Source organism: Fukomys damarensis, unplaced genomic scaffold (genome assembly GCF_012274545.1).
Source record: "Fukomys damarensis isolate Sample0158 unplaced genomic scaffold, DMR_v1.0_HiC HiC_scaffold_24, whole genome shotgun sequence".
Classification (NCBI taxonomy): Eukaryota; Metazoa; Chordata; class Mammalia; order Rodentia; family Bathyergidae; genus Fukomys; species Fukomys damarensis.
In genome coordinates this window covers 55,182,022-55,191,517 of record NW_022900936.1, presented here as the reverse complement: position 1 = coordinate 55,191,517, position 9,496 = coordinate 55,182,022, and positions in this window count along the sequence as shown.

The window sequence follows — 9,496 nt, the reverse complement described above, 5'->3', positions numbered from 1 at the left end:
ATATATATATATTTATATAAAAAGATCAATAATAGCAGTATGTTATGCATCAATAGCAGCAACAGCTTTTCCAGATTCTACAGTCATCTGAACAAAATTATAGACATTCAGCACACTCCATTAAAAAAACAAAAACAAAAGAAACAAAGAGAAGAATAATACCCAGAAAACAGCAAAGTTCTGTTGCTGTTGTGGTACCTGGAACCACTTTTTTTTTTATTAGCATCTTCATCATCTGGAGAGAGAACATTATAGAGTAACATCATTAAAAATAGCTCTGATAAAGCACAGTCACTACTACGTATCATAAAGCAGGTACAAGATATTTTACATTCACAGAGGTATGATACAGTACTGTCCTACATCTATAATACTAGCATCAATTTTGGTTTGAAATTTACTCTGTCTGCAAATAAGATTGCTACTCCTGCCTTTTTTATGTGATCCTGTCACATGGAGAATTGTTTTCCATCCTTTCACTTTGAGACTATGGGCTTCTTTTTGCACTAGGTGTGTTTCTTGTATCCGACATATTGTTGGATTTTGCTTCTTAATTCATTCTGCCAGTCTATTTCTCTTGATTGGTGAGTTGAGGCCATTGACATTGATGATTATAACTGATATGCACTGACTTATTATTGTCCTGTTATGGCCTGTTGTTGACTCTTTTTACTTTTTCACCTTCTCCTTTTAGTTTCTTGCCTTGCCTATTTGATTTGCTCTGTTGGGCCTCATGGTGTTGTTACCTTCATTATCTTTTTCTAGGATATTGTTTAGAATTCTTTGTAGTGCTGGTTTAGTATTTATTAAGTTTCTCAAGTTTTCTTTGTCATGGAAGTGTCTTATTTCCCCATCCATTTTGAAAGAGAGTTTTGCAGGATACATCAGTCTTGGTTGTAGGTTGTTTTCTTTTAGGACTTGAAATACCTCATTCCAGGCTCTCCTTGACCTGAGGGTTTGTGTTGAAAAGTCTGCTGTGATTCTGATGGGCTTTCCTTTGCATGTGATTTGTTTCTTTTCTCTTACTGCTTGTAGTATTTAGTTCTTCTGTTGGGTTTCTGGGATCTTGATTATTATATATCTAGGTGTAGGTTTTTTTTTTGTGTGTGTGGCTAGTTGGGGTTCTATATGCCTCAGTTATCTGAATGTCAAATTCTTCCCCTCTGTTTGGGAAGTTTTCTGTGATTAATTCTGTGAACAGCTTTTATAAGTCACTTGTATTTTCTCCTGCTACTTCATGGATTCCTATCAGTCTTATGTTATTCTTCTTTGCATCATCTAGGAGTTGCTGGATCGATTTCTCGTGATCCCCTACTGTTTTTAAGAGATCTCTCTTTTCATGGTCACTGACTGCAATCTTATCTTGTATATCTGAGGGTCTATCTTCACATTCTTTTATTCTGTTGCATATACTTTCCATGGAGTGTTTAATCTCCTGGATATATGTTTGAATCTCTTTAATGGATTCCATTTCTTTCCTATGTTGGGCATTTATTGTTTCCATTTCTTTCTTATGCTGGTCCTTCATGGCTTCTATCGTGGTGCTGAGCTCATCTATTTTTTTGTCAGTTTCTGCTCTAGAGTCTCAAATCATGACTTTCATTTTGCTCACTATCTCTATGGTTATCTGGGAAATTATTTCTGTTTTGAATTTTTCTAGAGCCTGATTGATCTGTTTTGTTACTTCCTATGCTTTGATTTTAGGGTGTCCTGGTGGTTCCCTATTGGGCTTTTCATCCTCATTTGTCCTACTGTTTGCCATCGGTGAACTGGAAGTCTGTCCTTGTGTCTTGCTTAAGTGTTTCCTCATTTTTATTTTTGTTGTGTGGCTGTGCTTGATTTAATCTCTGGGTTATCACCCAAATCTTCCTGATATAGTTGCACCCTAGCTTCTGGGTCTCTAATGACCCACAGACATTCTCATTTCCATAACATCAGAGAAAACAGCTTATTGAATCAAGCACAATCCTTTATCCCAACCAGCAGCACTATATGATCAAGCACAACTTGGAAACTGACCACCTGTGGTAGTCACTATTCTATCACCCTTAAACCATTTGAATTAAATTAAAATCAAGAAGCAGTCCAGAACATGGCTGCAGTGAACAAACTTTTCAATATAGTGTATTCACCATTTAGGATGGTGGCTCAGACAGAGCTAGGACTCAAGACCCCTGATCTCAGTTAACTGATGGCTGAACCCCATGACGCAGACTGACCTCAGGCTGCAAGGCCCAGATTGAGTTCCCTCAACCTTCTGAACCGTTGAACTCCACACCGTTCTGCTACAGGTTTCCCACACCCTTTCTTTAAAGATATTCAACATTGGGAACTCAGAAAAATACCCCGTGTCACCACCTCTGCCTCCACAGAGTGGGTCCAAAGACTGGCTCAATCAGGAGGTCTGAGAGTGCGGGGGTGGGTGTGTTCAGGGTTGCCCGTGCAGCTACCTTTCTGGTGCTGGAGCAATGGCGGATCCTGGTGGGGGAAGGCATGGCTATCCTTCCCGTGGTGGATCAGGGCCCAGGCAGCCCTCCTGGTGCTGGAGTGATGGCCTTCTCTATTTTAAATGAGAAAAAACTATGGGTGTCCTCTTAGAGACTGGGGGAGGGGGTTGAGAAAATATAATAAACAGCACTCCATACCATAACCCAACTTGGCACTTTTGATTAATACAACCCAATAATAATTAACTTATAGGGTTGTAAATAATGGAAAAAATTGGATGGAGACAAGAACAACTCTAAGTATGAGAACTGGAGATTTTTCCTTCTGTCAGGAATCTTTCTTCCCAGTTTTCCTCTAGGCTTCTCTGCACTTGTTTGTTTCATATTCTCCTATTACAGGTCAAATCTTCATGAGTCAGAGAACAGAGGGAAGGGAATCAGAAACACAGGACTAATTGCAGTTCAGTGAGTGAAAAAAGCTAACAGTAGCACTTATTAGCTAGTGTGTGAACCATCCTGTAGAGAGATTCTGTTAGGTTAGTTGAGCCACATTCTCATACCTGAACCATTCAGCATGTCAGCCCACTGTAGTTAGGTTCTGTGACAGGTGTGGATAGTTACAAACCCTTTCCTGGGGTTAGTGGGAAGCAAATACCATGAAGGATGATCTGTAATAGACCTGCACAGTTAGAGTTTGCCAGGACTAATGTGCCCAAGGAAATGAAACTTGTTTCCAGGACCAGGGAGAATGTGATAGCAGGTAGGAAGAAAGCAAAAACAGAACAAAACAAAACTTATCTGATATGGAACTATTATATTAATTTTCTGTGCTGCATAATGAATTATCACAAACATAATGCTCTCTTATTATCTCCATTTCTGTAAGTTGAAGGCTGCATAGCACAGCTGGATTCTCTGCTTGTGGTCTCACAGATCTGAAAATCCAAGTATCAGCTAGGGCTTCCTGCTAAGCTGGAGCTCCAAGTCCTCCTCTCAACTCACCAGCTGCTGACAGAATTCATTTATTTGGAGCTGTCCTTGTCAACATCTCCTTTCCCTGCTTTCTTGTTAGGTGTCAATCAGGGGCAATTTTTACCTAAGAGTAGCTGCCTGCTGACACCTGCTAGGGGTTCAATACAAAGCATGGAAGTCTGTTCCTTCAAAGCCAGCCAAAGAATCTCTGACTTTAAAATTTTTTTTTTTAGGAAATGCCTGACTTTTGTTGTAAGTTTTTACCTGATTAGGCCAGGCATACCCAGAATAATCACTCTATTGGCTAACTCATATTACTTTGTGAACTTAGTGTACAAAATCTTTTCACCTTTGCGATATACAATACAATATATTTTGCATGATCACAGAAGTGACACACACCATTAATCACAAATGTCACCCAAACTTGAGGAGGAGGTTACATCAGGTAGGTATCTTATTATGTAAGTGAATATATATTGAACAAATTATAGAGTACATATATAGATTCATGTAGTGTATTTATGTTTGCAAATTCAAATTAGTGTTGTGCTGTATAAGGTTGCTTATTTCTTCACCTAGAAATAATTGATAAGTAATAAATTTTTAGCTTTCTTCATATCAGTTTTTTTAATTTATTAAGTTTATTGGTACATTTTAGGAATACAATATGATGACATTCATCATTGAGAATTTGTACCTTTACAGAATACATGTTGGTTCTTATTTTTCCCCATTCATCTGCCCACTCTTCTATCCCTCTACCCCTCCCTATTTACAAAGACCATGTTTCCATTTTTTCTTTTTCTCATATTTATTCCTTTCCCTTCTTTCCTTTCCCCTATACTTCCCTCTGCCCCTTCCACTTTGGACCTTTTATCCTATTTCAAATGATCTATTCTATATTTCGATCCTTTATTACACTTTCAGTTTCTCACACCAGAGAAACTATTCTGTATTAACACATGTGTGTCCTATTTATTTCACTTAAGAGTATGGCTTCAGTGTGCATCCATTTAGCTATAAATGTCTCTAGTTTCTTATTATTTATTTGCCAGCATTTACTATTGGGTGATTTCTTGATAGCAGTCATTCTTTCTGGAGTAAGGTGAAATCTTAGTGTTGTTTTCATGTGCATCTCTCCAATGACCAGTGATGTTGAACATTTTCCATGTTTATTTGCTATTTCTATTTCTTTGTCTGAGAAATGTCTGTTCATTTCAGATGCCCATTTTTGGATTGGGTCTTCAAATTTGAGAGATCTGATTTTTTTTTAAAGTTCTCTATATTCTAGATAGAAGACCTTTGTGTGAATAACAGCTGGAAAAACTTTTTGTCTTTTCACTCAGCAGTTTTTCTTGCTGTGCAGAAGCTTTTTAATAAGATAAGATCCCAGTTGTTGAATCTTTGTGCTGGTTCATGTGTGACTGAGGTTTTGTTCATGAAATCTCTTCCTCCACCGATGTCTTCAAGAGTTCTACCTAACCTCTCTTCCAGGTGGTTTAGTATTTCTGTGATCTTTGCTCTATTTTGATTCCACTTTAGTGCATGGTGAGAGTTATAAGTCTAGTTTTAATCTTTGTCAAGTTGAAATCCAATTTTTCCAGCACCATTTATTAAAGAGGCTATCTCTCCTCCAATGAGGGTGTTTGGTTCTTAGTCAAAAATGATGTGGCGGAGTGCATCTGGAGTTGTTTCTGCTTCTTCTAATATGTTCCACTAATCCTCCGGTCTGTTTCTTAGCCTCTACCATGCTGTTTTTATCATAGTAGATTTGAAGTATAGTTTCAAGTAAGGGATTGTGATAGCTCCAACTTGTCTTTGTTGCCTAGAATTGCTTTTGCTATTCTAGGTCTCTTCTGTTTCCAAATGAATTTTTGGATTATTTTCTCAAGATTTGTGAAGTATGCTGCTGGAATTTCAATTGGGATTATATTGAATCTATATAGCTCTCTTATGCCATTCTTCTTTACACCATCTAGCAACTGCTGGATTTATTTTTCATGATCTCTTGCTATTTTTAAGAAATATTTCTTTTCCTGGTCATTAATCACAATGCTTTCTTCTACATCTGCTATTCTGTCCTGACATTGGATCATTGCTGGGTAAACTTTCAGTGGAGTTTTTAATCACCTGAATATCTGTTTTATGGATTCCATTTGTTTCCTATGCTGGGATTCCATCATGTTCCTCACCTCCTCTATTTTTTTTTTAATGTGTATGCTCTAGAGTTATTAATAGTGTCTTGCACTACAGACGCTATCTCGGGTATCTGAGAAATTATTCCTGATTTTACTTTTTCCAGATTCACATTTTTTGCCAGTTCTCAGAGTCCAGGTGTTTGAATTTCAAACTGTTCCATCTTGTTGTCCCTTGGCATTGCCTTGGATGATCTGGAAGTCTTGTTCTGGGTCTTGTTTAGGTGTCTTCTCATTTCAATTGATACAGTCTGTTGCACCCTTTTTAAGGTGTCTTTTTGCTCTGCCAGTGGGCTTCAATTCTCAATGCCTCAAATTCTCAAATCCTCAAAGAAGTATTCTCTCTACTGCTCATGACTGTGCCAATTCCTGGGTTCAGTGATGGCCTTCTGGATCCCCACACTGAGATGTGTCTGGGTGGAATTCTGGCTGGGGCCTGTGCCCACTTACTGATGCTACCTGGGCAGGCCTTTGTCTAGGGCCTTAGTGCTTGTGCAGCTATGGTCCTGGTGGGCCTTTGGCTCGGGAGGGCATACCTAAGCTGCTGGTGTCTGGGCAGGCAGAACACTGGCTGGGGCCTGCAAGCCTGGACAGCTGTTGTCCAGGTGGACCTTTCAACATAAGGTTTTTTCTTTAATTTTTCCTCACTTGTGCCTTGAAATCTTTAAAAATTGGTTTTCAGCTGTCACTATTTTCTAGTTTCACGATTCTGAGGTGTCCTAAGATTCAATGAAAAACAATTATAGCATACCAACCATGCTCTTGGTACCTGATTAAATACAGAGTCATCCCTACTTTTGAAGCACCTTCATTATGATTAGCAATTGCTTTTAGGAAATTGTGAACACAGATGGTTTTGGCTGACATAGGGAATTGTGGTTTTGGGGAAATCAAATTGTTTCAAACTACATTGTTTAGAACATAGGTAGTAACTTGAATATAACTTTCTCTTGCAATGCTGTAGTTTTCTTATTAATTATTTAAAACACATGTATAATTATTTACTTTTCCCCTGAAATAGTATCAGTTGCCCTACAATTTGGAGATACCATATGGACAGAGAGAAAATGCAGCTTGTGGCCTAAAGCTGTCCCATAGGAAATCTAGGGCTGTTCCTAGATTCATAAAATCTTTATTCAGGCAGACAAATGCTTCCTTTTTATTTTTTACCATGTTCTCTTTTCCACTCCATGAATATATATACTAAAGTAATTAAATGAGTAGTCTTATAATCCTTATCTTGGGTGATTTTTAATTAAAATAAATTTTAAGAAATCTTTCAAATCTAAATCCCATCACTATGAGCGACTTATTAATCTAAAAATATCTCTTTGAAAGTAACTATGATGATGATGCTGTTAATGATAGTGAAGAATTTCATTTGTTTTGAAATTTTCAAATGTTTTTGAGGTTGTCAACTGTATAGATTTCATTTTAAGGCACATATCCAATTAAAATTTATTTTTTGTGGCAGTGGCATAGGCAGTATTTTCACTGAGTATTTTTGTTGAGAGATATAGAAATGAAAGGAAATAAAAAAAAAGGAGAGAGAGAGAACATTTTATTTCTACCCATTTTTTGGTTAACATACAACGTAGTCCATATATTGGATGAAAAGAAAAATATCATAGTTCCAAAAGTACATTTTGCTTGCCCAAAGATGGTTTTAGTAATTTGAGGCAAATGTTTGTAGTCATGTGCATCCTTGTCCTAATTTACTATCTTGATAAACTCTGAGGGCACCGTGCCCCTGAAGGAAGCACCTCTTTCTACCATTGGCAAGGTGGAGCAATGGCAGACCCTGATGGCTTATGTGAGCAAACACCAGGATATATCCCTCCACCAAATATGAGACATGATCTAAATCACTCATACAATGTGTACTCCAGGTGTATCAGGGGATCATCACCTCCGCAGGACAACAGATTTTTACCCTTGTGTAGCATCTGTGTTTGCAGAGTGTATGGATGTTTCATGAGTCCTTTATCTGTCCATATTTCTACTTCCCGATTTAGTGTTAATATTATCTATCATCATCTTTATATTATTTTAGGTCAGTGTCAGAATCACAGTGGAAAGAACTGAAAGAACTTCTTTTATCTGAAAGCACAATTTTGGAACAGATTGTATATGAAGAGTAGGTCACAGAGGTATGGCTATGAGGTAGGTAGTCATAAAACTTTCCATGAATTTTCAGTATTTGGAGATTGCTACTTGTTCAGCCAGAAGAAGTTAGTTTCCCTTGTGATCTTCCCTGAGACATCTGTGAATCTACGTGAGACTCCCTTGCTTCCTAGACTTCCCTTTCAGTGTTTCTTCATCTACAATATTTTTCTTCTTTGCACTGTGAAAAATCTTTCTTATTATTCAAAAATCAATTTGAGTACCATTTCCTCAAGTCCATAATTACTTAAGTTCATATTCTATATAATTTTATCTGTAATCATTAAATGCCTACTGCCTACTTCTCTGTGATAATTTATGGATTGCTTCCTAGACTTCCCTTTCAGTGTTTCTTCATCTACAATATTTTTCTTCTTTGCACTGTGAAAAATCTTTCTTATTATTCAAAAATCAATTTGAGTACCATTTCCTCAAGTCCATAATTACTTAAGTTCATATTCTATATAATTTTATCTGTAATCATTAAATGCCTACTGCCTACTTCTCTGTGATAATTTATGGATATATATATATATATATATATATATATATATAGTCACTATAATGAGAATATTAGAATTATGAAGTTAGAAAGTTCCTCTTTTTACTTTTAACCTCCCATTTGCTCAACAAAATCTTTTATAATCCAAAGAAATAGATTTTTTCACATCTCATTGCTACTTAAATTTAGACAGCATTTTCTTTTTTATTCCACAAAATGACATTCCTCTTCTTTTAAGTGCATTACTTGAAGATATTTTCCATTTGCAAAATGAGGAAAAACATGCTGGGTGAAGATTATGTGAGCTTATTGTGAATAAAGGAGGAATCCCAGAACTGGGAGCTGGTGCAGGACTTTGATAGACCTGGAACTTGATGGGGATTTAGAAGATGACAGTTCTACATTTATTTATAAATGATATCTTAATTATTTATTATTGCTGAATAAATTCAATCAAATATGAGCAAATCTTGTAGTAGAATTGAGTTGTTTTTTTTCTCATAAGTCAGTATTACAAACTGCAAAGTCCAAATGAAAAATTGTCATGTTCACTTGCATTGATACAGCTCCATTATTTACAGGAAATTCCATCTCTGCTTTAAGAACATTTGCTTTCTAAGCAGGAGGTTCTTCTCTTCCCACTGCTTTAAACTCCGTAGTGACTGAGTTTAGTGGCTGAGGACTTCACAGCACTGGAAAGAGTAAAGTGCCATTGGAATGGGAGTGACAGAGTCAGTTTATTCCCTAACAGGGCATCATGTGTTAGAGATTAGAGTTATGACCTTGGGATAGGTCCTTTTTCTGAGTGTCAGTTTACAGATCTGTAAAATGAGGGGGCTTGTTGTATAGATGCTAATCAAACATTTTCAGGGATAGAATAACTGCTTCCTTTTTATACTCATAACTACCCAGTGAGGTAATTTTCATTTCACATATGAGAAAGGTAATAATTACATTAAATCAATTTGGTAACTTAATTAAGGTAACATAGATAGTAAGTGGTGAGGTAAGAGGTCCAATTTTGAGCTTCTGCCTCCAAATATTCTTCCTTTTCTAGTACCATACACTACTTTTCAAAGAAGGTTAAGTGTGCCTGGCACAGTATGATTTTTTTTTTCAGCTTTAATTGAGTTTATTGGTACATTTTAGAGATACAGTACAGTTACATTTATTGTTGGGATCTTATACTTCTACATGACAAGTCTTGATTCTCA